This window comes from Haliotis rubra, unplaced genomic scaffold, assembly GCF_003918875.1.
Source record: "Haliotis rubra isolate DU_JTF1 unplaced genomic scaffold, ASM391887v1 Scf1563, whole genome shotgun sequence".
Lineage (NCBI taxonomy): Eukaryota > Metazoa > Mollusca > Gastropoda > Lepetellida > Haliotidae > Haliotis > Haliotis rubra.
This window is the reverse complement of record NW_025765518.1, coordinates 110,674-138,031: the sequence shown is the minus strand read 5'-3', so window position 1 is coordinate 138,031 and position 27,358 is coordinate 110,674. Positions and strand designations below refer to the sequence as shown.

Sequence of the window (27,358 nt, the reverse complement as noted above, 5' to 3'; positions counted from 1 at the left end):
AGAGAGTGTGTGTGTGAGAATATTTTATGTGAAGAAAGTAGTCACTTGAATGATGGATATATGACAGCTTACATTGCTACTAGTTTATTGTTAACGTACAATAGTTAGTACCTAACTGTCCTTAAAACGAGCGCAATAGGTGAGGATACAACGAGTGATTCCCATTTGAATGCGTAATACTATTTGCCCGATAAAAGTTATTCTATAGCTAGCCCAGGCGTTGAATAGACGATTGCCTTCGCTATTTACGTACACTGAGTGGTGATCTTGAAAGTCGATACGACAGATTGTGATACGCTAGGACAAATTCGAAACGGGTCTAACATTTTAGTTATGCGGGAGAATCTATGCGGCACAGGTTTGCTCAAACATATTCCCTACAAACGGAGAAACATTGTCTGATGATTAGATGAAGTAGCATAAGAATGACAGATTTCAGGATGAAGATTGTTGTGTGGGCTGTCTATCTTAGCATCGCAGGAACTGTAGGCTGGGGTCGAACCAAATGTTACGAAGATCATTGTAACGAGAAGAGATGTCAGATTTGCGAGGATATGAAACAGCACTGCAGTCCTGACTACACGTCACCCAAATGTGATGGATTTTGTAAAGGTGAATTTTTTTTTTTTATGCTTATAAATTAATTCATTTCTGCTAATGATTTGATAATGATTTGATTAAAGAAAAACAATTTTGACAGCTAACTATGGGCGTTTTATGTTCAAGGCTGTCACACAAAAGATAGATGGAAATGATATCCTCTGATGTAAGGAACCGTTAATAATATATGGCTGGGGATTTTGAGGGGATGATTTTATGGAGAAGCATGTACAATGAGAATTCCCCCAAAGATGTACAAAAAGTAAGTTAACCCACCACCACCACCACCAATCCCCACCCCCATGTATGTTATGTACAAAAAAGGTTCGTCTGGGTGAAGACTGTATTTACTGGGGTCGTGATATAGCTTTATTTCTGACTAAAGCATTCAATACCACGCAATAATTCATTCTATTATATTTCATATTTTCTTGTTGCTTTTCAGCCCTGGAAGTAATTGGTAACAAAACGCAAAGCCGTGTTCATTACATGGAATTACCATCAAAGGTTGACAAAAGAAGAATGTGGAAACAACAAAATGATCTTGCTAAAACACGACGTGATTTTGAAACAGTAAGCAAAACTTTAAATGACGCCAAGGAGTCCATCAAAAGTCTCATAAATGAAAATAATTATTTGAGAAATATTATCTCAGATCCAAAGGAAATGCTTTTCTATAAGCCAAATGACCAAACCTAAGACGGAAGATGTGACTGCCGTATCCAAGAAGATTCCCTGAGTCGATGTTGGACACAACTAAAGGAGCAGTCAAGCCGAACAGATGTGCTGATTGGTAACGTAATAGGTAAGATCATCTTTTCGTAAGGGATCGGTAATTTAATAGGTAAGGTACAGAGAGCATTAGCAGAGGGTGTTTCAATTTCGTAAGGCCTCATACATTATATATACCAGCAATGAACAAATTATTAATTAAAACAATTGGAAGCTTCATTTCGTAGAGTATCGGTAATTTAATAGGTTATACAGAGAACATTAGCAGGTGTTTCAATTTCGTAAGACCTCACATATCAGAAATGACAACATCATGAAGCAATTATGAGCCCCATTTCGTAAGGTATCGCTAATTTGATAGGTAAGGTACAGAGAGCATTAGCAGAATGTGTTTCAATTCTGTAAGGCCTCACATATCAGCAATGACAAACATTATTAAACAATTGGGAGCCACATTTCGTGAGGTATAATTAATAGGCAGAAAAAGATAAATATATCCCCGTAATTGTGATGTTTACATTTCTTGATAACAGTTGTGTTTTTGTTTGATGCCGTACTCAGAAATATTCCTGGTGTATGGCGGCAGTTTGTAAATAATCGAGTCTGGGTTTCTGGATAGTAATGTTTCTTCTTGATAATATATACTTGATGGAATGAATATGGAATATACCTGAAGTAAGTGTTCCTTTTATTCTTTCCAGGTTTCTTCACAAGCTTTGTATTGCACTGTGGGTGAAATTCTGAATGGAATAAAGGAACACTTGTACTTTTAGGTGTTCCTGCATTCGTTAACATGAGTATATGTTATCATATAAGGGCTGTGGGTTTTGACGGACTGATAATTTATTTATTTATGAACATTAATGAACTGTGAACATTAACAGAACAAACAACATGTTAAGGTAGACACTGTAGAATGATTCTGTTCTATGTTTAAGAGTCCCACAGAAACGGGGACGTTTCTTATTCTGTCAAAATATGTTCTTTCTCTCGGCTATGAAAATGACCAGGCATTTTACATTCAGAAACCAGAAATTGCATAGAAGACTTTGTATTTTCACTAAAAGTTTAACTAATTTATGTATGGTATTGTAAGCACAAATAAGTAAACAACGGTTATAACCAACTCAACAGGACCACCTATTATACTATTAATTGGATTTTGTTATACGCATAGGATTAAAAGAACCAGCAAGCGTAAAACACGCAACATGTAACATGTATTTGCCTATATGTATGTATGTATGTATGTATGTATGTATGTATGTGTGTATGTGTGTATGTGTGTATGTATGTATGTATGTGTATGTATGTATGTATGTATGTATGTATGTATGTATGTTTGTATGCATATGTATGTATGTATGTATGTATGCATGCATGCATGCATGTATGTATGTATGTATGTATGTCTCTGTGTGTGTGTTCTGTGTGTGCCTGCCTCTCTGTCTGTCTAGTTTTCAGGAGAAACAGAGAGACAGAGTGATAGAGAGAGAGGGGAGGAGAAAGATGAAAGAGAGGGAGCGAGTACACTGCTGCCTAAAAGTACATACCCCTATGTGTGTGCGGATGGATGGCTGGATGCATTCATGGATGGATGCAACTGTTTAATGTATTCCGACCGCCTACCTCTGAAGGCCACGGGATCGAACCCCGGTCGCGTCATGCAAAATACGTTAAAATATGGTACTTGCTGGTCCCTGCCTGGCGCTCGTCATTAATGGGTACAACAAGGACTGATCGGCTCGGAGTGAGTATAATGTGTCTGAGTGGGGTATTCATGCTTAACTGTTACATGGTATCTTAGTGAGCTAGCATTTATAAAACCAGCTTAAGTCTGGGGTAGTACAAGCAGCCACACATACACACGCATGCACGCGTCGTCTTATGAGCGAAATATTCTCAAGTGCGACGTTAAACCCCATTTCACCTCATCTTTTGCATTCCCTGTTCCAGATGTATGCCGACATGAACTGCTTACTGCTGCTATCACTGGCGTGCGTTATAATATATCTCTGATGTACACATCCAAGCCTTCATCCAATCAAAACCACCTGATGTACAAATCCAAGTCTTCATCCAATCAAACCGCCTGATGTTCAAAACCAAGCCTTTCATCCAATCAAACCGCCTGATGTAATACATCCAAGTCTTCATCCAATCAAACCGCCTGATGTACAAATCCAAGCCTTCATCCAATCAAACCGCCTGATGTACACACACATCCAAGCCTTCATCCAATCAAAACCGCCTGATGTACACATCAAAGCCTTCATCCGATCAAACTGCCTGATGCGCCGAACGTGTCCGCTTCATTTGCAAGTGAAATGATGGAGCCCATAATCACGGCTATGGTCGTAATTGCACAAAAAATATGTGATCTGTGAGAACCCGAACATCATGAATCTCTGGCAACTCTTAAGGAGGTAACCCTGTTCGACAGTTACAGCTGGATTAATCTGGTGATATCGGATTCCATGTTGTAATCCGAGCTTGATGCATGTGTGACAAGGGCAAATTCTTCTTGATTCTTGTCGACATAGATGATTGTTGTTACCACACATCGTCCCTGTATAACATAATGATATGGTATGATAACAACTAATCTATTCTGATATGAAGAATGCTTCATGCCATTCTCAGGGAGGATGCATATTTAGCACCAGATGACTCATGGCAAAATGTGCAATGTCACACACATAGAGAATACTACATTCGAAGTTCACATACGAATTATACGAAACGAGGTCAGAAACCATAGGAAGGTCACGAGTTTCGTATAATTCGTATGTAATGAGACCGAGTGTGGTATTTTATTTATTACCAACGTCTTAATGCATTAAATTGACAAAAAATAACGTATTTTTGTTATTGTTATGGTTTCAAACCGAAACCTGTTTCTTACAAAGAGGTTGCGGAAGAATTTTGTTCTCTAGTCACTCCTTTGCATGACGTCCCCATAACTGACGTCAATGATGCATGTCAGTTGTCATCGCCTCTGTACAGCCTCCTACAGTAAACTACCTCCGCAGCACCCTTTTCCTGGTTTGCAATTGCTTAACCTCGGCTAACATCACTGGTGGAAACATTGCGTTTATGGCTTTTCGACGGATATAATGTCTCAGTTCGACTCACAATTATACAGCGTGGGATACGGCAACGTTCGCAATGTTTACATTCCCACCGTAGTGCATGTAAGTTGTAGAATGAATGAATTCACGTGTTTGTTATGAATGAACAAGTAGTTTCGTCACAACGTGACCTAATTGAGAGGTCATCGGTTATCCAATCAAATCGTTAGAATCTCAGGTCAAGTCGTTACGACAATATGGTCAACGCGATACGACACTCGTGTGACTTCAGCATGAGATTAGTATGCAACTACCCCTTATGTTGACCACGTGGGTAATAAAAGTTTATTTGAGCTTGGTCGTATGGATGGGATATATGCAATACATCTGAAGAATCTTAAATCGTGTGGGTGGTCCCTTTGAAAACACTGTGTCTGTGGTGTTTTTATAACCGAGTATTTATATTTTGTTACATACTAGTATTAAACAACCTACTAACTTTAAACAACATGATACTTTTTAAACGACATACTTTGCTTTACACAACAACGTCAGTGCTTCATGTAGTCCAGTTAGTTTCCTCTCTTTAATGGGCAGGTGGGGTATAGCCTAGTGGTTAAAGCGTTCGCTCGTCACGCTGAAGACCCGGGTTCGATTGTTCTACATGGGTACAATGTGTGATGCAAACCCATTCGGTGCCCCGCCGTAATATTGATGGAATATTACTAAAAGTGACGTAAAACTAAACTCACCACTAAAAACTCCTTTGATGACAGCATGATTCTTGTCACGATGAGTCTAAAATACAGCTGAAGTGACTCATTCATGCGTTCTCCCCAATTAGGATACAATGACTTAATATAGTCAGAATTGTACTATCGAGTCTGCTTTTAGTAGAGATTTCTTTATGGATGTGAAAGGGTTTTGTCGATTTCTTGAATAAAAATATATTCTTGTCTGTAACTAGAATATAAAAGCTACAAACAGGTTCCAGCAGCTTGCATAATAGCAGTGTCTTCCTCTAACTTGTTAATCATCATAATCTGCCCCCGTAGTCTTGTGGACCGTTGGGGCGCCACAGGTGATCTGGGGAACCAGCATCCTCCAATCCCTCCTCGGTTTTCTGACCTGATTGTATCTCTCAACCTCAAGCCTTCAAGTCCATTCTGGGATGTTGTCCTCCCATCTCTTCTTCTGTCTGCCTCCTTCTCCCTCTTTGCACTGTGCCCTGCAGGAAATGACTTGGCAAGCCCTGATGATCTCATGACATGGCCATACCCATTTAAGTTTGCGTCTCTTTGACCAAGGTCAACAGGTCTTCGTAGGGCCCAACGACTGCTCTGATTCTGTTCCGAACTTCTTCGTTCGTGATATGATCTTTTGTAGGAGATGCCCAGGAGTCTTCGAAAGCATCTCATCTCAGTGGATCTGTATTCTATTCAGCTGTTGAGATCCACGATTCACATGCATACAAGAGTATTTATGCTCACCAGGGTACGCATCATTCTGATCTTTGAGCCGAGTGCAATGTTCCGGTCGTTCCAGATGTACCCTCAAGTTTTGTGAGCGCTGCTGTCGCTCCAAAAATCCTGAGAGTACTTTGGGGTTTGGATCCCTCATCTGTCACAATTGGGTTCTGGTATTTAAAACTGTGGACAGTTTCTAGCTTGGCCATCCACTCTTATGTTAATCATAGTTCAATCAAAATATAAATCGTAAAATGTATAATATTTGCAACATATTTGCACAATCTTTTTTCACTGCCAAACACATTGTATGTATACTGTAATCAACACTGTAATCCTACTTTGTTGCCATAATGAAAAAGTTCTGTATCTCGGACTCTCATTATTTCGGATTTCGACCAAAGTCGTCGGGCCCGATAAGGTAGTTACCGCACGTAAAACATTGCTATATAATCCGGACTGAGCAGGAGATCAACTTGACCAATAAACCTTTGAATAAACAATCCGTTGATTGGTATTTGTATTGTGGCCCTTATTTTACTTAGCAGGAAGTCCGCCCGAAGCCAAGACCGCTTCGCGGTCTAGCGGTGAACGCTTTATTTACCTATGATGCGGTTAACACTAATTGATGATCATGTAAACTCAGTGTCAATGTCACTGTCGCGCATTTGAGAGGCCTTCAGATACAGTGTGATATCAAATCAGGTCAAAATGCACAAAATGCACAATCGTATGGTCGTCAAAGGAGAGCAATAAAATCATTAAAATCTGTGTACCTCGGACTGATGTCTAATTCAGACTTTTTAGTCGGTCCCAAGCCGGTCCGAATTAGACAGAGTGCACTGTATATGTTTCCACACTGGCAAGTTTCCCGTCTAATTTGTACATTCCCATTATGTAATATTATGTTTAACTGTATTAAACTCACTCACTCACTCACTCACTCACTCACTCACTCACTCACTCACTCACTCACTCACTCACTCACTCACTCACTCACTCACTCACTCACTCACTCACGGACGGGTCTGTCAGTCAGGTCAATTTAGCTTCACACAAAACCATGCGCAATGATACATAGAAATACATAGAAATATGCTACAGAGTGCTTGAATCGGCTGTGGCCAAAGCACATATAAAATAGTGAGTATTCCAAACGCATTAATCAACATGCGCTATTACTCAGTTGCATTTGTGACGCCATTTCATTGCCTGCTTGCTCCATTATTTTCTCAGGAATGGAACGAGTTTCAAATGCAAGACGTTGATAGTTCGTTTACATTTGGCTTATCCAATTACCAATACTTTGAATGTAATTTAAGTAGGGTAGTAATGTCCTCATAACTCTCCATTTCCTTTAAAATTCGGACCTTTTACCCCTCTACGTTATATCCGCCATAAATGATATCTCTATGCAGGTGCATAAAGATCGACCACGACTTATTGTAAAATTGTGAACCAAACATACTCTCATTTGTGAACCTTTTGAATAGCCGCAGCATGTATAAAGATCCTTTTCAATGTAACAATTCACAAATGCTTCTTGTATTTCCTCCTTTGTCAAGACAAATAATGCTGGTATCAAATTCATATGACGAGTAAACATAACGTTTGTCTTTTCAATTCCCCTTGGTTCCTCCTATGTGAATAGCCGTTTTAGCTTTATTGCTATTTACTTGACTACACAGCCGATGGCCGGCAAGCAAACATTCTGTACCGAATTTGTTTGCAATCACTCTTGTTAAATGTGTAATATCGCTATTTCAAAACTCATAATAAAATCAGCTTAGAGATGTTTCTTTCAGTTTAAACAGTGGCAGTTTGTGCGTGTTTTTGATAAATGGGTGGTTTCCATATAAAAATCATGAAAATATAACTGAAGTAGACAATGTATACGTTAATTAAAGAGCCATGAAATATCCATTTGCGTGAGCACAATAGTGCTTACTACTTGCTGGAGACAACCCTTCTTAATACAGATTAAGCACGTCACATGTGATGACTCTGGTGGAACAGAATACGCTCACCATTTCGCGAATTCAAGCAACCATCATCATTTCATATAGTGATTCATACACACATGGCATCGCCTGGTGACAATCACTGGATTGTCTGGTCCATACTGATTTGTTTACAAACAGCATAGTACAACTGTAATACTTGCTAAACAAATATATACAGCTAATGATAGAGTCTCAATTGTACAATCGACTCTGCAGAGATTTCTTATGATCGTGGGAAAGGGTTTTGTGGCTTCTATTCTATTTGAGAAATAATCGCAGAAAGTCCCAGTAGGTTATGGAAACTTCAGAGGCAGGGTTTCCTACTATTATTTAAACCTGTAACAATGTCTTAAGTGATAATCAGTACCCTACACAGATGTAGGATTACATCGTGATGCATAGATGACAAGAAGTGACTAGTAACTGTAATATTATGCACTCGCCTGAAAAATAAGGACTGTTGCTGTGTGTTTTTTGCATAAACCGAACCTCATTATTTAAAAACTAGTACGAAAACGCAGTTGTTTTTAACAGTAGTACATATATGTATTCGTTTAATGGTTAGTTTTTACATTATACCCCACCGGAACGTTTGTGCTTTTATAGATTGTTCAAAAGCGTTTGAAACTAGCTTCGTATAATATAGAGGGCAATTCCTTCAGATAAGTTAAAAACATGTAAATCAACGTCAAATCATCTGCAATCTCAAATTACTTGATCTGCAACACAGACGTTAGACAAGGAGAGACAATTCTCTATTTATCTCAACGACTTGAAAAGTTGTCTCCCCGACCGTGGTTGTGAAGGTGGTAGTCTCAGTAATGAGTGCTCTTATTATGTTAATAATATGCTACTTTTACAATTTATAATCTTACTTTATACTGACGATACAGTTATTTTAGTCAATAGTCTTCATAAATCCCTTAATTAGTGTTACGAATACCGCACTACTTCGAAACTTGAATCTCGAAAAATAAAGAAAGATTGTTATGTTTGGTGGTGGCGTAAGCAACTTTTGTGCAGTGATGAGTGTAACGTCATTTTGACAATTAGTAAAGTGTCCCCTACTTCGAGTTAGTTTCTAAAATTCTATTATTCATAGTTCTCATTTGGAGACAGACGTACTATGAAAGGATTTTATCATTTAAGTGTGTTTTCTTAGATTTTGAGCGGAAACATTGAGTTAGATTCAAGTGGCGTTTAATTTTGCGGATTAGACATGTGTCATAATGTCCCTTGTACCCAAACCCGTTTTCGGTATAATGAAGTACATGTTAGTTGTGTATGTATGCACATATCTACAAATATGATGGGTAATATTCATTTCATGACGTCTTATTCAGTTTATGTCCGATCCTCAATAGAATGTAATCAGTTGCAATGGAGATGAGGGTATACTTCAAGGGTTCAAATATAGCAAATGTCTTTATGTAATGTCATAGGTTTATTGACATGACATTATCAATCAATCTCAGTCATCTTACCATCCACGCATAGATTTCAATGAGGGAATACTGTTTTTTTACCCTATGAGCTTCCTCCGTTCTTTTATAAGTGTGTCAAGTTTGAAAAAAATATTTAAATACAGAATGTCAATGGAGAAGAATACCCAGTCTTGATTCTCCACAGAAACAAATACTGTTCGGTGTAAAGGGAAAATAGCTGTGAAATATATATGAATGGAACATTGAAAATCAGTGATGACACCAGGTGTTCGCGAAAAGGGTAAACATGTCCTGTCCTACCGGTAGCACCCGTCATTCACACAATATGCCTACAATTTGTCTGATGCTGCACAGCAGTTCTCATGTATGTCCAGAAACCAGACAATCAAGTGATCGTTGAAGCGGATAATCCAGTATATTCCTTTTATCGTTTGTAGTTGACCCAGCCCAGTTTGACATACAACATATTGAATCTCCGGGACCACATTCCACCATAGGCTTGAGGTCTATGTGCAGTGATGTGATAAAGTTATGCAGCTGAAAATATGCTCTATACAAAGTCGTTTTGTGTCAGCGACAGTGTGTTTGATCTAAGGCGTGGTCTAAGGTGCCAGTATGATAAAGTATTTAATATCCTGAATACAAATATGAACGATGATATCAGGTGTTCGTGTATATACATATATATATATAATAGATCACAGGTCTATTACAAACTGTTCGGTAGTTGCTGTTTGCATTTGCACGGTTCCAGAGTAATTTCTTAAAGAGTTGTTTACCTTTGGTTAACGTGGCGGGCAACAGCAAAATCGAATGTTTGTTGAAGTCGCAAATATTTATTTCGGCCCTGAAATGCAGAGGGCGGTTCACTGTTAAATGTGCTGCTGTCATGTAGCGTAACCGATGGGGAACTCGAGAACAGTGTTCCGTGATTATTCTCTTCAGGTGAATAATCTGATTGTTTGCCACGAATAGATAGTTTGCAACGGTACCACTGGTATTCCATATCAGATTGTATCACACGCGATATTGGTGTCAAATTGCTAAAAGCGGCAAAACGAACTCACTCACTCACCCAAGATTGAATGATTATGGAAACGTGTCCATGTTACATTGTTTGCAAACGCTTGTTTAATACATCAATATTTCACATGTGATTGTTGATACAATACATGAAATTTACTTAATATCGCATACAGAAATACAGAAAATATATCGAACGTGTACATGTTTGTCATAGTAAAACGCTGACTGTATGTCCCGACCGTAAGGTAAGCTCATGTTTGGAGTCGGGTGTTTATGGTCAACTAAGTGGGCATTGATCTCAAAACAGTCGTCATTGTGGTCAACTAAGTGGACAATGGTCTCAAAACAGTCGTCATTATGGTCAACAAAGTGGACATTGGTCTCAAAACAGTCGTCATTATGGTCAACTAAGTGAACATTGGTTTCAAAACAGTCGTCATTATGGTCAACTAAGTGGGCATTGGTCTCAAAACAGTCGTCATTATGGTCAACTTAGTGGGCATTGGTCTCAAAACAGTCGTCATTGTGGTCAACAAAGTGGACATTGGTCTCAAAACAGTCGTCATTATGGTCAACTAAGTGGGCATTGGTCTCAAAACAGTCGTCATTATGGTCAACTAAGTGGGCATTGGTCTCAAAACAGTCGTCATTATGGTCAACTAAGTGGGCATTGGTCTCAAAACAGTCGTCATTATGGTCAACTAAGTGGGCATTGGTCTCAAAACAGTCGTCATTATGGTCATTAAGTGGTCTCCGTAAGGTAAGCATGTTTGGAGTCGGTGGGTCAACTTGGGCATTGATCTCAAAACAGTCGTCATTGTGGTCAACTAAGTCGACAATGGTCTCAAAACAGTCGTCATTATCGTCATTATGGTCAACTAAGTGGGCATTGGTCTCAAAACAGTCGTCAGTCATTGGTCAAACAGTCGTCATTGTGGTCAGCTAAGTGGGCATTGGTCTCAAAACAGTCGTCATTATGGTCAACTAAGTGGGCATTGGTCTCAAAACAGTCGTAAGTGGACAAAGGGGCATTGGTCTCAAAACAGTCGTCATTATGGTCAACTAAGTGGACAATGGTCTCAAAACAGTCGTCATTATGGTCAACTAAGTGGACATTGGTCTCAAAACAGTCGTCATTATGGTCAACTAAGTGGGCATTGGTCTCAAAACAGTCGTCATTATGGTCAACTAAGTGGGCATTGACGCACGGGGTTTGCAGTTATAATCATATGATATGAATTTCAGAATTAGAAAGGTCAAACAAGTCTAGTCACTTTTAGTTGAATACAACCTTAAGTCAATTCTGGAACAGCAACTGCAGAAAGACGTTAACACATAATGGACTGCACCATTAATATGCAAATGCACCATTAATATTATAACATATGCAAAACGTGACAGGTCAGACAGATCACGGTGCTATTAAACCAACACAATTCAGAGCCCCTTATTAACGTAAGAACAATACAGTGAGTGAGTGACATTAGTTTTTTAAATCGTATTCAGAAATATTCCAGCAATAACACGGCGGGGGACACTAGAATTGGGCTTCACACATTGTACCAATGTGGGGAATCGATCCGGGGTCTTCGGCGTGACGAGCGAACACTTTAACCACTAGGCTACACTACAGCCTCAAGAACAATACACAGAAATGACCTCAATATAAGGTAGTTCTTACCACATGAGACACGTTTGGACATGAGTCACGGGGAATGCAAGGCATTTCAATGAGCTTGCAAACAAAACCTGACACCGGTTAGGACTATAGACGATGGTACACTTAAACATATCAAAGAAGCCCTGAGTTATTAAAGGGACTTGTACTCGGTGAACTGGGAGTGTCTTGTTCATATGTTTTTTCAATAGAATGATCTTACCTGATCACCAGTCCCCAGTACAAATAACACGTTAAACAAGTATTGACTGGTAGATAGGATGTACATATGTTATATGTAACTCGCGCAAACTTTCACCTTGTTCAGATTCAAAATTTGGTGTTGCACTACATTTCATGTAAAACATATTCAAAAGAGTCGTGTAGTTTGAAAATGTCATGACACAAATGATATTATCATTAATTAAAGTCGTTTTTCTCTGTGTTGATTTCATGTTAAAATATTTATACTAAAGGGCAAAAGAAATGATACCAAGTTGAAATCACTGATATTATAAATCAAGATACCACCATTGTGAAAAAGGACAGTGAATTTTAACATGTGTATGGGCAACATGCACTCAGTCATTTCAGTGGAGTAGTAACAATAACAAGTCCATTGAGTCGCTGTATTAATGAAGGAATGAAGTGTCCAGTATTCACAGATGTAAACAAAACTACACCCGTGGTCAGTATCTGGTATGTCCACCGTGGGCATCAATGCAAACCCTAACTCTACGACGTGCAGAGGACGTCAGACGCTGTATACCTTGGGCAGGGGTCCTTCACCATTCCTCTTGAAGGGCTTAGATAAGCTGACGTCGGTTTCCAGGAACAAAGGCTCTAGCGCGAATCTGATGATCCAAATGGTCACACAAGTGTTCAGTTGGTGACATGTCAGGTGACCTGGAGGGCCAAGGAAGCACATTGACGTTGTTTCCCTGGAGAAAATCCATGACAATATGTGCAGTATGAGGACGGGCGCTGTCCTGCTGGAACATGATCCGGTTACGGCGCTGACGTAGGAATGGTAGCGCAACCGGACGCAGAATTTGATCAATGTATCGTTGAGCAATAAGATTACAATCCACGACAACAAGATCTGTCTTCATATTGTCACATATGCCGCCAGCAAACGGTTCCACTTTGGGGTTGTGTGCACTCTTATACCCAAAAGATGCACGTGTTTCATGCAATCCGTTCACGAGAGTTTCGTGCTTCACGACCTGTTGCAGTGATACTGTTCGCCCAAGCAAAACATTTTTCATGACAAATGTTAGGGAAGCGTTGTGGCGATTGTTTTAAGCTCATAACTACCTCCACAATTTGAGTTCGAGTCCAAATTATCAAATTCAATTTTGGTATTGTTTTTTTTTTTGCCCGTTAGTTTACTTTGGCAAAGATTTCGTCGTAAAAGACGTCAGTTTGAGTCTATATTGGTCGGTCTGCGGGTAATTTACACTGTTTTGCCCTGTGTGTGTTCGTTCAATTCTGTGAGGAAATTACCGAACATGTTCCCATGGGTCTGAGAGTTATATACTCAGCGAAAAGGAGACGCAACAGTATTTTACATATGTATACATTATGTATTGTATATATAATCAGAAGAGCATCTGTATTTGTTCAAATTTGGCACCCCATTGCCACTGAACTAGGTTCAGTATGGCACATATCGAATGTCAAGGTGAAGGTCATATCATGACCCCATGATAAACCTGAACTGTTTGGCACTTGCTCCATGGAACCAGTCAGATCACGAATTGTGGCCTAGGGGGATGTTCACTAAACCAAGCATGTCTCAATCTTTGCTGTGGCTATACATTGACGTCGCAGATGACGATGACGTCGGTGAGAATGACGTCTTGAACGATTACCTGTGATGCCACGTCGCATGTCTGCGGCTGGCGATGTTTCGTTAAAGAAATCCAGGAACGTTAATTTACCTTTGAATTGCCTTTTAGATGCAATTGATGTTATGGTTGTTCCAATACGCTTGTATGGCTCAGAGATATATGGACACGAGAACTTAGAAATCATAGAAAGAATTCACATAAAATGTCTTACATTAGCTTCCGGTTTGAGAAATAGCACCCCAAATTATATGCTTACTTTGAATTTTGAAGACAGCCTATTAGTATCAAAATCTATAAGGGATTTATTTCACATTGGCATGAATTAGCCTCTGAGAACACATATTGGAAGCCATCCCAGATTATATATAACTGTGTTAAACACACCTGACAATACAAATAAAATTCCATGGTTACGTTTTGTGAAACACACCTTTGATAACTGTTTCTAAATCAGTCTCGACGCCCTGGCTTGTTTCAATGGTCGAAAACACCTACAGAGCCCAGTTTTTTCCAAAATTGGAAGTCTGATGTTGAATCAAGTTGCAAGGGGGATTATTATTAATATTTCAAAACCCAACCGATCTTAGAAAAATATCTTCTTCGAAATGCATTTCAACGAAAAAGTTGTCAGAAAGTGGCTCCAGTGCGGAGAGTTTCTGGACTTTTGGGTGTCCAGAATTAAATTGTGACGTGCTCTCTATATATTTTGTAGACATTCTCGTTGTTGGTGGATACATTGGGCACAATGACGAAATATGACATCTGAACGGGTCCCTTGATATGGAAGAAGAAATAATCCTATTTTAACACAATCCTGATTACCAAACTTACCAAACTCTCTATTCTCTAGAAACCGCCAACGGCGGTACATCAGATAAGCGTATATACATTTACATAATATACAAGACAGCAGCTTACAAGATGACAAGATACAAGATAACAAGAATATTTCATTTTTTAAATGCATTAAATATGTAATTCAGTAATTTAGAAAGGCATTTAAGGTCGCTTATGCTGGTAGTAGACAAGAGTTTCTTGAAAATGGACACATTTGGAAATTCTATGTATTTAGTGTTCAGAGACTGACGTCGCAGTTGGAGAAAAGCTTCACATCTAAACAAGTTGTGAAACTCGTCTCCAACAGTGTTTGAAACACAAAGTGGACATTGTCGGTCTTCACGTGGAATGCCCAACCATCGGACTGTCTCAATTGGTTAATTATGGTTAGATGTTCTAAACTTCAATATTGGGTAATACATGCTTTTTGGAAGAGCGGGTTAGGCGGCTGACTTTGTGTGCTGGCGATTAGGTGCCTGACTCTGAGGGTGTGAGTTCGAATTCCGGATGGGGCTCGACTCAAAAAAGTACTAGAATTTGTACTTTACTAAGAAAGTGTAATCCCAAATATAACATATGTTATATCTCGCCATGGGCGAGAATATTTACTTGTGCTCAAAATACATGTTGTTGTTTGTATTGCTTTGGAGGTGGAAAGTATGTTTATAAGTATCATGACAAAAAGATTAAATCATTTGGTCTTAATTAGTCTAATTTAGAATCGTTAATGAAAAATCTCGCCCATGGGCGAAAATATGTTCATTTGCTGTTTTTTCTTTATATTGCAAATAAATGATTAAAAATACATGAAAGTACCATGACACATAATTTAATTGAATTGAACTTCACTCGACTGTGATACAGTATTAATATCTAACCCACTCTGGTTCGAGTAAAATGGGATTAGAAAACTGTCCTTTCCTCTTAACTTATTTCTTGGATTGGTTAAAATACAACTAAGGTGTGCCAATTTGCACCACCACACGCATTTCAACATTTTTAGCGTTATATCATATCATATCAAACGTATATCTCCTTTATATTTCAGTTTGTAATATGACTGTTTCAATTTTTTTTAAATATACCGTGTGATCCTACATAAAGAACAATGACCTGGAAGTGAACTGGTCTAAACAAGCGTTTAATTACGTGATACGTATGACATGTTCTCTTGAATTACTAATGTGTAGTATATGTGTAATGTTATAATATAAGACAATTTTCCGTTGAAATGAAGCCCTATTCTACGTTCCCAACATAGCGTCAATCAAGTGTTTGGTCTGTGTTCGGTCTGGCTTTGCGGGCTTTCAAAAACAACTTAAAACTCACAGATGTAACCTGAATTGTTTGGATCCATACACTGACATTATATCTACCACTATACCACCTTGTAAAGTATCAAAGCGATGTATTGTAAAAAAACATGCTTTTCAAAGTTAAGCTCTCGTTCCACATTTTCTACATCCTCTACAGCACAAGTCGTCGGTGCCAAAAGCACCTTAAAGATGACAGATGTATCCTGAATTGTATTTAGAGCCATGGACGAGTATTACATGTACCTAAATACCACTTTGTAACGTCATAATACACCACTTGTATAGATAACTGGTCCGTTAATATATTTTCTATCAAATAACGTAACTGGTTTGGAATTTGTAAAGGCTTATGCACTAAAAGAAATTCGCATACAATGTACCTAAATACCACCTTACAGAGTCTCAAAGCGTAGTATTCTAAGTGTACGTGTTGCTGTAAGTAACGCTCTGTGTTCATCCGGTCTTATTAAATTAATTGTCAGTTAATTACACCTGTATCCAGCTTGCATTATGGGCCCTAAGTATAATTTGTGTTTCAATCCGACGATCTGTCATTAATTACCTTTCACGAGCTTTCAGTGGTATTGAAAGCTCTCGCCTATTGTTTCATTAATAAATTGTTTCACGGATGAGTATGTAATCACTGGGCACTTAAAACATTAGAAGTAATGCCATGGAACAAGTTACCTAACTACAATATGACGTGATATTATATAGTATATGATTTGAGAATACCGAAGCACTGAAAAAGCATCGTTTTTAACCACCAAGAGCAAAACACTGGTAGTCGAGTTCAGGATCGAGTGATGATTGAAAATACCGCTTCGCAACAATCTGCGAATGATCCAGAGTTCTATCATTTTTTGATGTCATAGCCTCAGAGACCAATATACAAACACTGCCTTGTGTTGAAAACTGTGTATCTGGCCTTCTGTTTCAATGATACATTGATTCATGAAACAGAACATAAATCACAAATCGCGATCAAAGGCTGCCTCACCACAGGTATCTGTGACAAACTAATCAAACGAATAAAATCAATAACATATGGTTCACACAAAAACAAAAAGGGAACTCATGGTAAAGTGAAAATAGGCCACAACTTCTGCTACGTTTGTGGTCGTTGCAAAATATATTTGATTTATAATGCCTAAATAGCTTTTAAATGTACCATCAAATCCCTGTCTCATAGATTAACCATATTGTCCAAATTAGTCAGATTAAGTCCAAATGATTTGATTTTTTTTTCATGATGCTTATGAACATACTTTCATTCTACTACAGCCGCTTAGATATTAAAAAATATGCATTTTGAGCAAAAGTAAATATTCTCGCCCATGGACCAAATGTTTTTCGCCCATGGCCGAAATTTATTTAATAACAGTCTAAATAAGTCGAAAAAGGTCCAAATGATTATATTTTTTGTCATGGTACTTATAAACATACTATCATTCATTTACAACCTCCAAAACATTAAAATCCATGTATTTTGAGCAAAAGTAAATATTCAAATTGTTGTCGCCCATGGGCGAGACTTATTAATAATGCTCTAAATTAGTCGAATTAGGGCCAAATGATTTAAGTCTTTGTCATGATACTTAAAAACATACAATCATCAATTTACAACCTCCAAAACATGGGAAATCATGTATTTTGAACAAAAGTAAATATTCTCGCCCATGCGCCGAAATGTTTTCCACCCACCCATCTGAATATGCGATGGTGCGTGTATGTTACAGTGAGACAATAGATGAACTGTGAGTTGCATGAAGGATCTGAGTGTCTATGACTAAGAAGAGACGACGGGAAAACGTTGTAGGAAGCCACCAAAGTGAGAACTCCGGGGATAGAGTGTCGAATGTAAACAGTGACAGCTCCGTAAACACACAAACAAAACTGGAGAATATCAACAAAACAAGTGAGCATTTAAGTCAAGCCAGAACTGTATTGTATGAAAATATGAACTTTGATAATCAACATCCCCATGTACCCCCAAACCATTCAGTGGGACCCCCCGGGACTATTTCGCCTGGGTACACAGCTACCTCACAACCGCCGCACAACTTGCACGCTTTGACCCACATACAAACAACTACCCCCAGCATGGATATGGGTCAGCTGAGTACATTCATGATGAGGGTAGAAATGCAACTTTCAGGAATAAATCAAAAGTTGGAGCGCCTTGATGCCATGGATATAAAAATAAAGAACCTGGAAACAATGGTAGGATCTAATGATTCCAAGTTAAATTCACTCGGACTCCAAATGCATGAAAACTTTAAATCTACCAGTGATAAATTACAATATTGACAACAACAGTTTTAATGTTGGAATCGCATCGGATAAGATAAGCCGACTGGAAGATGAACTGGCAAGACAGCGTGATATTGTTCTAGATCTACAGTCTCGCTCTATGAGGCATAACCTGCTCATTGTGGGTGTGGGAGAGGAGAGGCAGAAGAAGAAGAAAGAGGATGGTACAGATGGAGAAGAGGACGAGAAGTTGTCAGAAATCTCTTCAAGGAAATGCTGCAGATAGCGGAAGGAATAGTTCAGAGCATGACTTTTGGTAGGGTTCACAGGGTTAATAACTTCAGAAATAGACAGCCGCGTACTCTAGGGGTTAACTTTAAAAACTATAGAGACAGGGGTCTTGTTAAGAAATGCGCAAACAAGCTGAAAGGATCAAGGATCTATATAAATGAACAGTGCCCGCCCGAAATCAACGAACAGAGACGACAACTTTTACAAGTTATGAAGTCTAAAAGAGCTGAGGGAAGACAATGTAACCTGGTGTAGAATAGACTGTACATCGATGGACAGCTGTACAAGCCCCCTGTGTAGGGACACGAAGAGGGTGAGACTTAGAATCTTGGTATGGAACTGCAATGGACTGACACAAACTAAGAAAGACTCGGGTAGTTTCTGTAAACTAATAGATAACTATGATATTGTGGTCTTGAGTGAGACATGGACTAATACGAGAAGTAAAATTGAACTGAACAATTTTAAAGCAGTACCGTTTCATCGTGCATATGTAAAGAAGAATTCTAAATGGAATAGTGGAGGAATGATTTTGTATGTTAAGACCTGCTTATCCGTAGGTATGTCCATTATTAGAAATGATCTTAATACACTAATCTGGTTAAACTTGGATAAGAAGCAATTTGGTTTAAGTAGGGATTTGGTTGTTTGTGCTGTGTATATTTGGCCTGAAGGTTCTGTCATGTATGGTGTACACAATGCTAACTTGTTTGAACTGGTCAGAGATGGTTACAACCACTTTAAACAGCAGTATGATGTCATCATAATGGGAGACTGCAATGCTCGTGTGAGGACAAGAGTTGACAGCGTAATTCATGATTCCTACAACAAATTTATAGACGATGCTGATTATGTACCTGACGTACCGCTAGTTAGAGCCACCATGGATATATCTACAAACACGTTTGGAAGTCAGCTAATTGATTTGTGTAAAAGCACAGGTCTGAGGATATGAAATGGTCGTTTCAAACAAGTTGTCTACTGTGAAATGCTATGTATCTGTTGACCAGGGCTTGCTGCGTCGGTTACAGCCCGTGAAAGCCAATTTTAAAAAAAACCCATCATGACCATCATCATCATTTTATTCACTCATTAACGCCACAAACGGTGGTACATGAACATATATATATATATATATATACACACACACACACACACACACACACACATATATATATATATATAACATATGATTAAAAGACACAAGATGGCTATATGCATTGATATTTGTGTACAAGTATATTAGTCCCTTATTGATATAGAGTATATAAAACTGTACATACATACATGATTATAATACATTAAACGAAAAGTCTTGATGGATATAATTAGCAACTTTTTAAGATAACGTTTATAAATTTGAATAGGTTTTTCAGTTCTCTAAGGTTTTTTGGTTAACATTAGTCTTTTAAATTTTATCAAATTTGGCCAGACATAATAATAACTATTAATCAGCTGCACCCGCTGTTGATGAAGAGCCTCGCACTTCAGTAAGTAGTGAAACTCGTCACCAACAGCAGGTGAGTTACACAACTGACAAACACGTTCTTCCCTGGAATTGCTAGATATCGGCCTGTTTCAATCGGCATCTTATGATTATTTAGTCTGAAGCGTAGAATTGGTACATGTATATAAATTGATTTAGGAAGGTAGAGGTAGTTTTCAAAATTTGGCTTTTCCTTTTAAAAGTCTGTAACATACGCCTTTGAAACTTGCATTAATTTCTGAGAGCCCAGATTGGTGAAAGTGATCTGTTAGTGTTGTATTAACCATTGAAGCAAGTCATGATGTTCAGCAGATTGCTTTTCAAAAAAAGATTGTTTTTCAAAAATATATGAGAGGCCACATTTATCGGGAATTGACTTGATAAAAGAAAGCCATGTATTTTTTTTTACAGTATCTTGAATATTTATGGACATAAAAGAATAAAGAACCTGGGAAAGTTTACGCGATGCTTTCAAGTTTATGCCAGATGGAAAGAATCTTTTATAAATAGCCATGGACATCTTCCAAATTCACCGTAAAGCATGAAGGAAGGAGTAGAGGTTTTGAGCACAGCCGCCAAATTTAAAAACTTGAGGTGAACTCTTTCAACAGTAACAAGATTTTCATGACCCCATACCTCACAACCATACAACAGTATCGGGACAACCATAACGTCGAAATCAGATAACAGACAATCAATTGGTAAATTAACATTCCTAGCCTTCTGTAATAGGGAGAACATTGCTTTTGTGGCACTTTCTGACAAATTCTTAATAGCTTTCATAAGTCGCCTGTTTCTATAAAACTTTATACCAAGATATGTGTAATCGTCCACTATATTAAGACATTTATCTCCGAATTTAAATGACGTTTTTGCATGTTTTGTGGGACCACCTCCAAATATCACAATTTTTGTTTTCGAAATATTGACATTTAGTTTCCATTTCTTGCAATTATCGTAGAAACTGGTGAGAGACTTTTGTGCATCATCTGGGTTATCATTTAAGAGGGCAGTATCATCAGCATACATGGAATGAAAGTGATGAAAAGGGAGAAATTATATGTGGTAATAGTTTCAATACTGAGACCCTTAGAGCTTTTATCTTTTAGAAACTCATTAAGATCATTTACAAACAAAGAGAACAGCATTGGCGATAGATAGGTTGCGTACATGAATGTTCTAACTATAGACCAGTTGCTCTAACGAGTTGCCTCTCGAAGGCTTTTGAGAAATGTATATTTAAATACGTATATAACTTCTTCAAAGACAATAATACAATCACTAATTTACAATCAGGATTCAAACCTGGAGACTCGACAGCATATCAACTAACAGACCTATATAACTTTGTATCTAAAGCCCTTGATGAAGGAAAAGAAGTAAGAGCAGTATTCTGTGATATAAGTAAAGCCTTCGATGGGGTATGGCACAAAGGTCTAATATCTAAATTGAAACAATGTGGTATCAGGGGAAATGTGTCAGTCTGGTTTTACAGCTACTTAATAGATAGACAGCAATCAGTCGTGATCAACGGTTATTCGTCTAACAGCCAACCTGTCCGTGCGGGAGTTCCCCAGGGATCTGCCCTAGGACTGCTACTGTTCCTCATCGATATAAATGATTTAACGGAAGGTATACCAAGTAATATATGGCTTTCCCCGACGACACATCGCTGTCGTAATAGAAGACATTACACAAGCACGTTACTGAACGAGGACTTAAGTAAAATTTCCAATTGGGCTTAGACTTGGCAGGTAACTTTCAGTCCCGGAAAAACTGAAGCCATGCTTTTTTCAATCAAAAGAAAACCAAGTCAGAAGTTTGATTTATTTTTGAATAAGACTAAAGTTAAAGAAGTGACAACTCATAAACACATGGGCATCGTATTCCAAGAAAACGGTAAATGGCATAGCCATGACTCTGTTGTTAACAAAATAAGCACATTAATAAACTTCCTACGTAGCTTTAAATACCGTCTTAGCAGGAAAAGTCTCGAAATTTTGTATAAATCTTTCATTATACCTATATTTGATTACTGTGACCATATTTGGCACAATTGCACTAAAGACCAAGAGATAAGATTTAAAAAATTACACATGGATGCAATTAGAACTATAACCGGAGTTTATTTTACAAAATAAAAAAAGGTATGACACCCTCATATATATCACTGTTAGTCCCCACTTCTGTTGCAGAAAGGACTGACTATGATTTACGGGATTCGGCCAACCTTAGAGCAGAAGGCTCAAGGTCAGTCAGTCACGGCCGGTCATTTATTCTTTCTGTTGTTCAAGACTGAAATACCCAATTAAAAATGCACAAACTGTGAAACACTTAAACCTTCTTATCAACCAGGATAGACCTCTTACACAAGATTTCAAATGGTATGTAAACTATGGCCCACGCCACTTACAAATAATTATGTCTAGATTAAGATTAGAATGCAGTAACCTAAAGGCAGATACGGATTAAAAGTAACGGTCCGGTAGCCTGCCGAATATAGTCTGTTTTCAATGAGTAGTTGTCACCCGGGGTCTTCTCGTTTTGCCACCTCCCTATTGTTAAGGGTGGCGAAGCAGTCAAGCGTGTTGATTGGAAGAACAATAGGAGGTGCCCCACTGCCTTCTTTGCTCCCCCTTCCCCCCACCCCCACCCTACATCAACTTAAACCCTTTTTCTTTCTTTATAGAGAGAGAGAGAGAGAGAGAGAGAGAGAGAGAGAGAGAGAGAGAGAGAGAGAGAGAGAGAGAGAGAGAAACTATTTTATTATTGTGTCATGCAGATGTTTACTTAATATATAAAATCTTCTGTATCAAATGAAACATCTACCCGGCCTTAACAGGCCTACGAGACACATAAAATCCATAAAACGATGCATAAATAAAATATAGCTCCATACACACATAGTAAAACTTACGGAAAAGGTAGGTGGTGTAATATCGTACGTTATAATGATTTTCTTCTTTTAAACATGAGTAACACTGTAGCAGCTAAGGGATATACTAGGTTATCCAACAGGAGTCATCAAGCTAAACAGAGGGTTAAGAGAGCGTGCCTTTTGCCATAAAACTGACCTTATATCGGAATATATATTACGCCGTGCTTGAGAATATTTCGCTCATATGACGACGTGCATGTGTATGTGTATGTGCGGCTGCTTGTACCAGCCCAGACTGAAGCTGGTTTTATAGTGCTAGCCCACTGTGATACCATGCCGCAGTGAAGCATGAATACCCCACTCAGACACATTATACTGACTCCGAGCCGACCAGTCCTTGTTGTACCCATTAATGCCGAGCGCTAGGCAGGGGCCAACAAGTACCATATTTTAACGTCTTTTGGTATGACGCCGTCGGGGATCGAACCCGCGACCTTCCGCTCTCCGGGCGGACGCTCTAACCACTACACCACGGAGGCGGTTACTTACGGAATGACAATGACCAGTTGTGAATATTGCTTATAATACTAGAAGACTTTATGGCGTTTCCAATAACGGGCAGATTCAATACGATGTTTTGTGAGGTTAGAAAACCAACCCATCTCGCCTCTTACGGCTAGGTTCGGGTGTTAAGACCTACACCAAAAAAGAAACGACATGCCCTATTTTGGATAGCATTTATACAACTGAATTCACGTGTTCCCCAAACAGCAGAGCCATACGATAGTATTGGTTGAACTAAGTTATCATAAAGTTTGTTAAACACATCATAATGCATCCCACCAACTGCTTTGAATTTACTAATTAAAATACTCAGTGTTCTTCCAGCAGACTTAGCGATTTCCTTTGCAGTGTAATTAAGATCAAGGTGTTCTTGTAACCACAGTCCAAGATATTTATAGGCGTTACAGACATCGATGTCATCATTGCCACAAGAAAATTTGAATATCATGATCATCTGCGTAAAGAAGAACACTCAGCATGAGATTAGCGTTGATCTGAATACCACAATTCAGCTGATTGATTTCATCCACCAAATCGTTTATGAACACAGAGAATAATGTTGGCGATAAAACGCAGCTCTGTTAAACACCACGCTTTCAATTTTCCGACCACTATTTATTTTATGCCATCACATTTATCAACTTACATGTGGTTTCACAATGCACTGACTGACTGAGTTTTGGTTTTACGCCGCTTTTAGCAGTATTCCAGCAACATCACGGCGGGGGACACCAGAAAAGGGCTTCACACATTGTGCCCATGTGGGGATTCGAACCCGGGTCTTCGGCGTGACGGGCCAACGCTTTAACCATTAGGCTACCCCACCGCCCCCCACAATGCACAATCCCATAGGCCGCCATGTTAAAGGAGTTATTGTACATATCTTGATTAAGTTATTGCCGTTCGATAAATAAACAACGGAAAATTACAGAAATTATGTGATTGTAGGTAAGATGATTCTTCACAAATGTGCAAAATTTGACTTGGATCTTGCGAAAATTAAATTCATGAAAATTATTTATGCTACACTCTATTAACATGTAAGTCTACGGAAATTACGTCAAGTGTCCGAATATTTTTTGCACGACTCTGTACATCTGAAACGCAAAACCAGTCAAGTTTGGCTTTAAAGTGAAAAATAAACTGAAGTACGTCTTTGTTTTCTCTTGTTGACCTTACCTGGATTTCAAGTTTAAAAAAAGGAAGTGAACTCATACTAGTTACTAGTAGTGTATGACTAAAAGAAAGTTTTGGCTAAAAGGTTTGGCGTAATGACCCACAATATTTCCTAAATGATCCACATAACTGATGGCTGGTAGGCCATGGGCTCGGGGTAGTCCCGTAAGTTCGACCTTTGGGTCAAGGTTAAAATCCTTTAATGTTTGATGTTGTGACAACGGTGTTGGTATAAGGGATTAAGACACTGGTTTCACTGTTTAGAAATGCTTGAATGAACACTATATGCCAAGGGGTAGTGACACGACACCAAATTAATGATACACCAGACAACTGCGGTCCACTAATCGTGATCTAGCTGGAGGAATCGTTTGAAACATCTTGTGATATTATTATGGGAGGCACAGCTTACACAGTCACTTATACTTAAAATAGCCTTCGGTTAAGAATACATGCATTTGCCCCGGATATCAACATGCATTAGTGTTTTCAGGATTCTAAATCTCAGAAAGCTGTTGTGTAGAATCTCGAGAAAGATCATAGAATGAAAAATATAGGTATGTTAAAATATTTAGCTGAATATGAAGAGCGACGAGGTGTTGTTCACATAACGGCTCAAATGAGCTCAATTGAGTCTATTTCTGACGAACTGGCGGGATCGTTTTGGTGATTGTACGTGCGCTTTCCGACATTTGCGGGAATTATAACTCGCCACGAGTTTCAAAACAATATATTCATACATAACTTGTCAACTTTAATATGGGGCTACATGTCACATCTCTGGGGATATTGTAGTTTGACGTTTCTAGGGTCATTCATATTTTTGTTCAACGTATTCATTTTGAAATTCCACCTTGGGTATGGCAGCGAGGTTACACGAATTTTCAGTTTGAGAAATATTTTAAAGTCATATTTGAGTATCTGGGTTTTTTTCTATTTTATGTAGCTGACAAAGATATTATTTTATCTGTATACTGTATTCATCAAAACAAATCACCGTATTTAGAAATATATATTTAGAAATATAAGGTGAACAAGCTGGTAATAATTACGTTAGAATATGACTTTAACAAATATTATTTTCTCTTTCTTTCAGTTGTATTCTTTTTAAAATGAATTAAATATATCTAAAATAAACACAGTAATACAATAAACGAATGCTTTGATGACATAAAGACCATTGGAATCAAAACTGGAATAGAGTTATCGTTCTCGTTTGAAGTAGTTCTGCTGTTCATACATCAATATGAAATCCTTCAGAGGGGCACGAGTCGCTATTCGGCTTGTCCCGAAATAACACGAGTTGGTCACGAATGGAATGAGGCGAGCTCATCAAATCTGAATGAAGCTCACATAATTAAGGGGAAGTAACTCCTGTGTGACTATTCTTCAAGTTCTCAAAAAATAATTAAACAAGCATTGCTCATACTGGTAACGAGTTGCTATTTTACACATGTCATATTTTCCTTTTAGTGAATCATAGAGTATCTCAAACAGCTTCATATTTACCTGAGTACCATACCTCCAGAACGTAGTTACAACCTCCTTTGAAACAAATTTAATATCAAGTACAGTTAAGTATGTTAGTGATAAACACGCTTAGAACGAAATGAAGGCTTTAAAACGAAGGTCACGGTCACTTACTGTATATTTTAGTAGAAATGCGTATAACGAACTACGGTTATAACGATCTTTAACTAATGATCCATTTGGGTTGGCTAAAACAATACTTAACTGTATGTGTCCCTTCTTTGAGTGGCATTTAGAACCTGCTATCATGAGTGAGTGAGTGAGGTTTAATGCCGCTTTTAGTAATATTCCAGCAATATCACGACGTGGAACACCAGAAATGGGCTTCACACACTGTACCCATTAGGGCGAACCCGGGCGTGACAAGCGGGCGCTTTACCCACTAAGCTACCCCACCGCCCCTGGTATGATGAAGAGGGACGATTTGGTTTATGGATAGACCTTTTTATTGCTTTAGATGCGACGTTTCGGTGTAGATGCTAACACCGTTAGCAAGCTTGATGATCACTAGATTATCTGGTCCAGATTCTATTATTTACGGACTGCCGAGAAAAAGCTTGCATATTGCTGCATGAGGCGTTATACAACACACGAACAATGCTAGCACCAGTCCGAACATCTGACGGTTTAATGTAAATCTTCTAGGATACCAGGCGCAGTTTTATATACGGGGCCCAGATAAACGGGGTTCGACTGTAGATACCCTTGTTATACACATAATTCACATCCGACTCCGAACACCATCGACCATGCCTAAGTACAAGACAAGGAAACAGAAATTAGTATCTGTTGGTATAACAGGGGCTGCGGTTAAAGAGTTCGTTCGTCACGCTGATGACCCGGGTTCAATTCCCAACATAGGTACAATTTGTAAAACCCATTTCCGGTCTCCTCCGCCCGACAAAGCTGTAATATTGCCAAAAGGGGCGTAAAACTATACTCACCCACATTTGGGGCGACACAGTCTGGAATCGAATTTCTGACCTACTGTATCCGTAAAGACCCGGGTTAGAATCGATCTTCAGTAACCCATGCTTGTTGTAAAAGGCGACTAACGGGATCGGGTGGTCAGGCTCGCTGACTTCGTTGACACATGTCATCGTATCCCAGTTGCGTTGATCAATGTTCATGCTGTTGATCACTGGATTGTTTACATTATTTACAGACCGCCGCC

At 38.6% G+C, this 27,358-nt stretch overlaps 2 long non-coding RNA genes across 3 annotated transcripts; one reads left to right on the top strand and one right to left on the bottom strand.

Moving 5' to 3' along the window:
• Positions 1-223: 223 nt before the first annotated feature.
• LOC124270986 lies at positions 224-14,540 on the top strand. Of its 2 annotated transcripts, XR_006896917.1 has the most exons (6): positions 224-612; positions 1,046-1,405; positions 3,289-3,403; positions 3,443-3,654; positions 5,949-5,950; positions 14,530-14,540. It is a non-coding gene; the product is annotated as an uncharacterized LOC124270986 (long non-coding RNA). The 2 variants fall into 2 exon arrangements; XR_006896916.1 differs by having other exon boundaries at positions 226-612; positions 3,289-3,654.
• LOC124270988 lies at positions 4,835-24,309 on the bottom strand. The gene is made up of 3 exons (XR_006896918.1): positions 24,288-24,309; positions 20,748-20,751; positions 4,835-5,186 (listed from the first exon to the last, which is right to left on the bottom strand). It is a non-coding gene; the product is annotated as an uncharacterized LOC124270988 (long non-coding RNA).
• Positions 24,310-27,358: the final 3,049 nt, after the last annotated feature.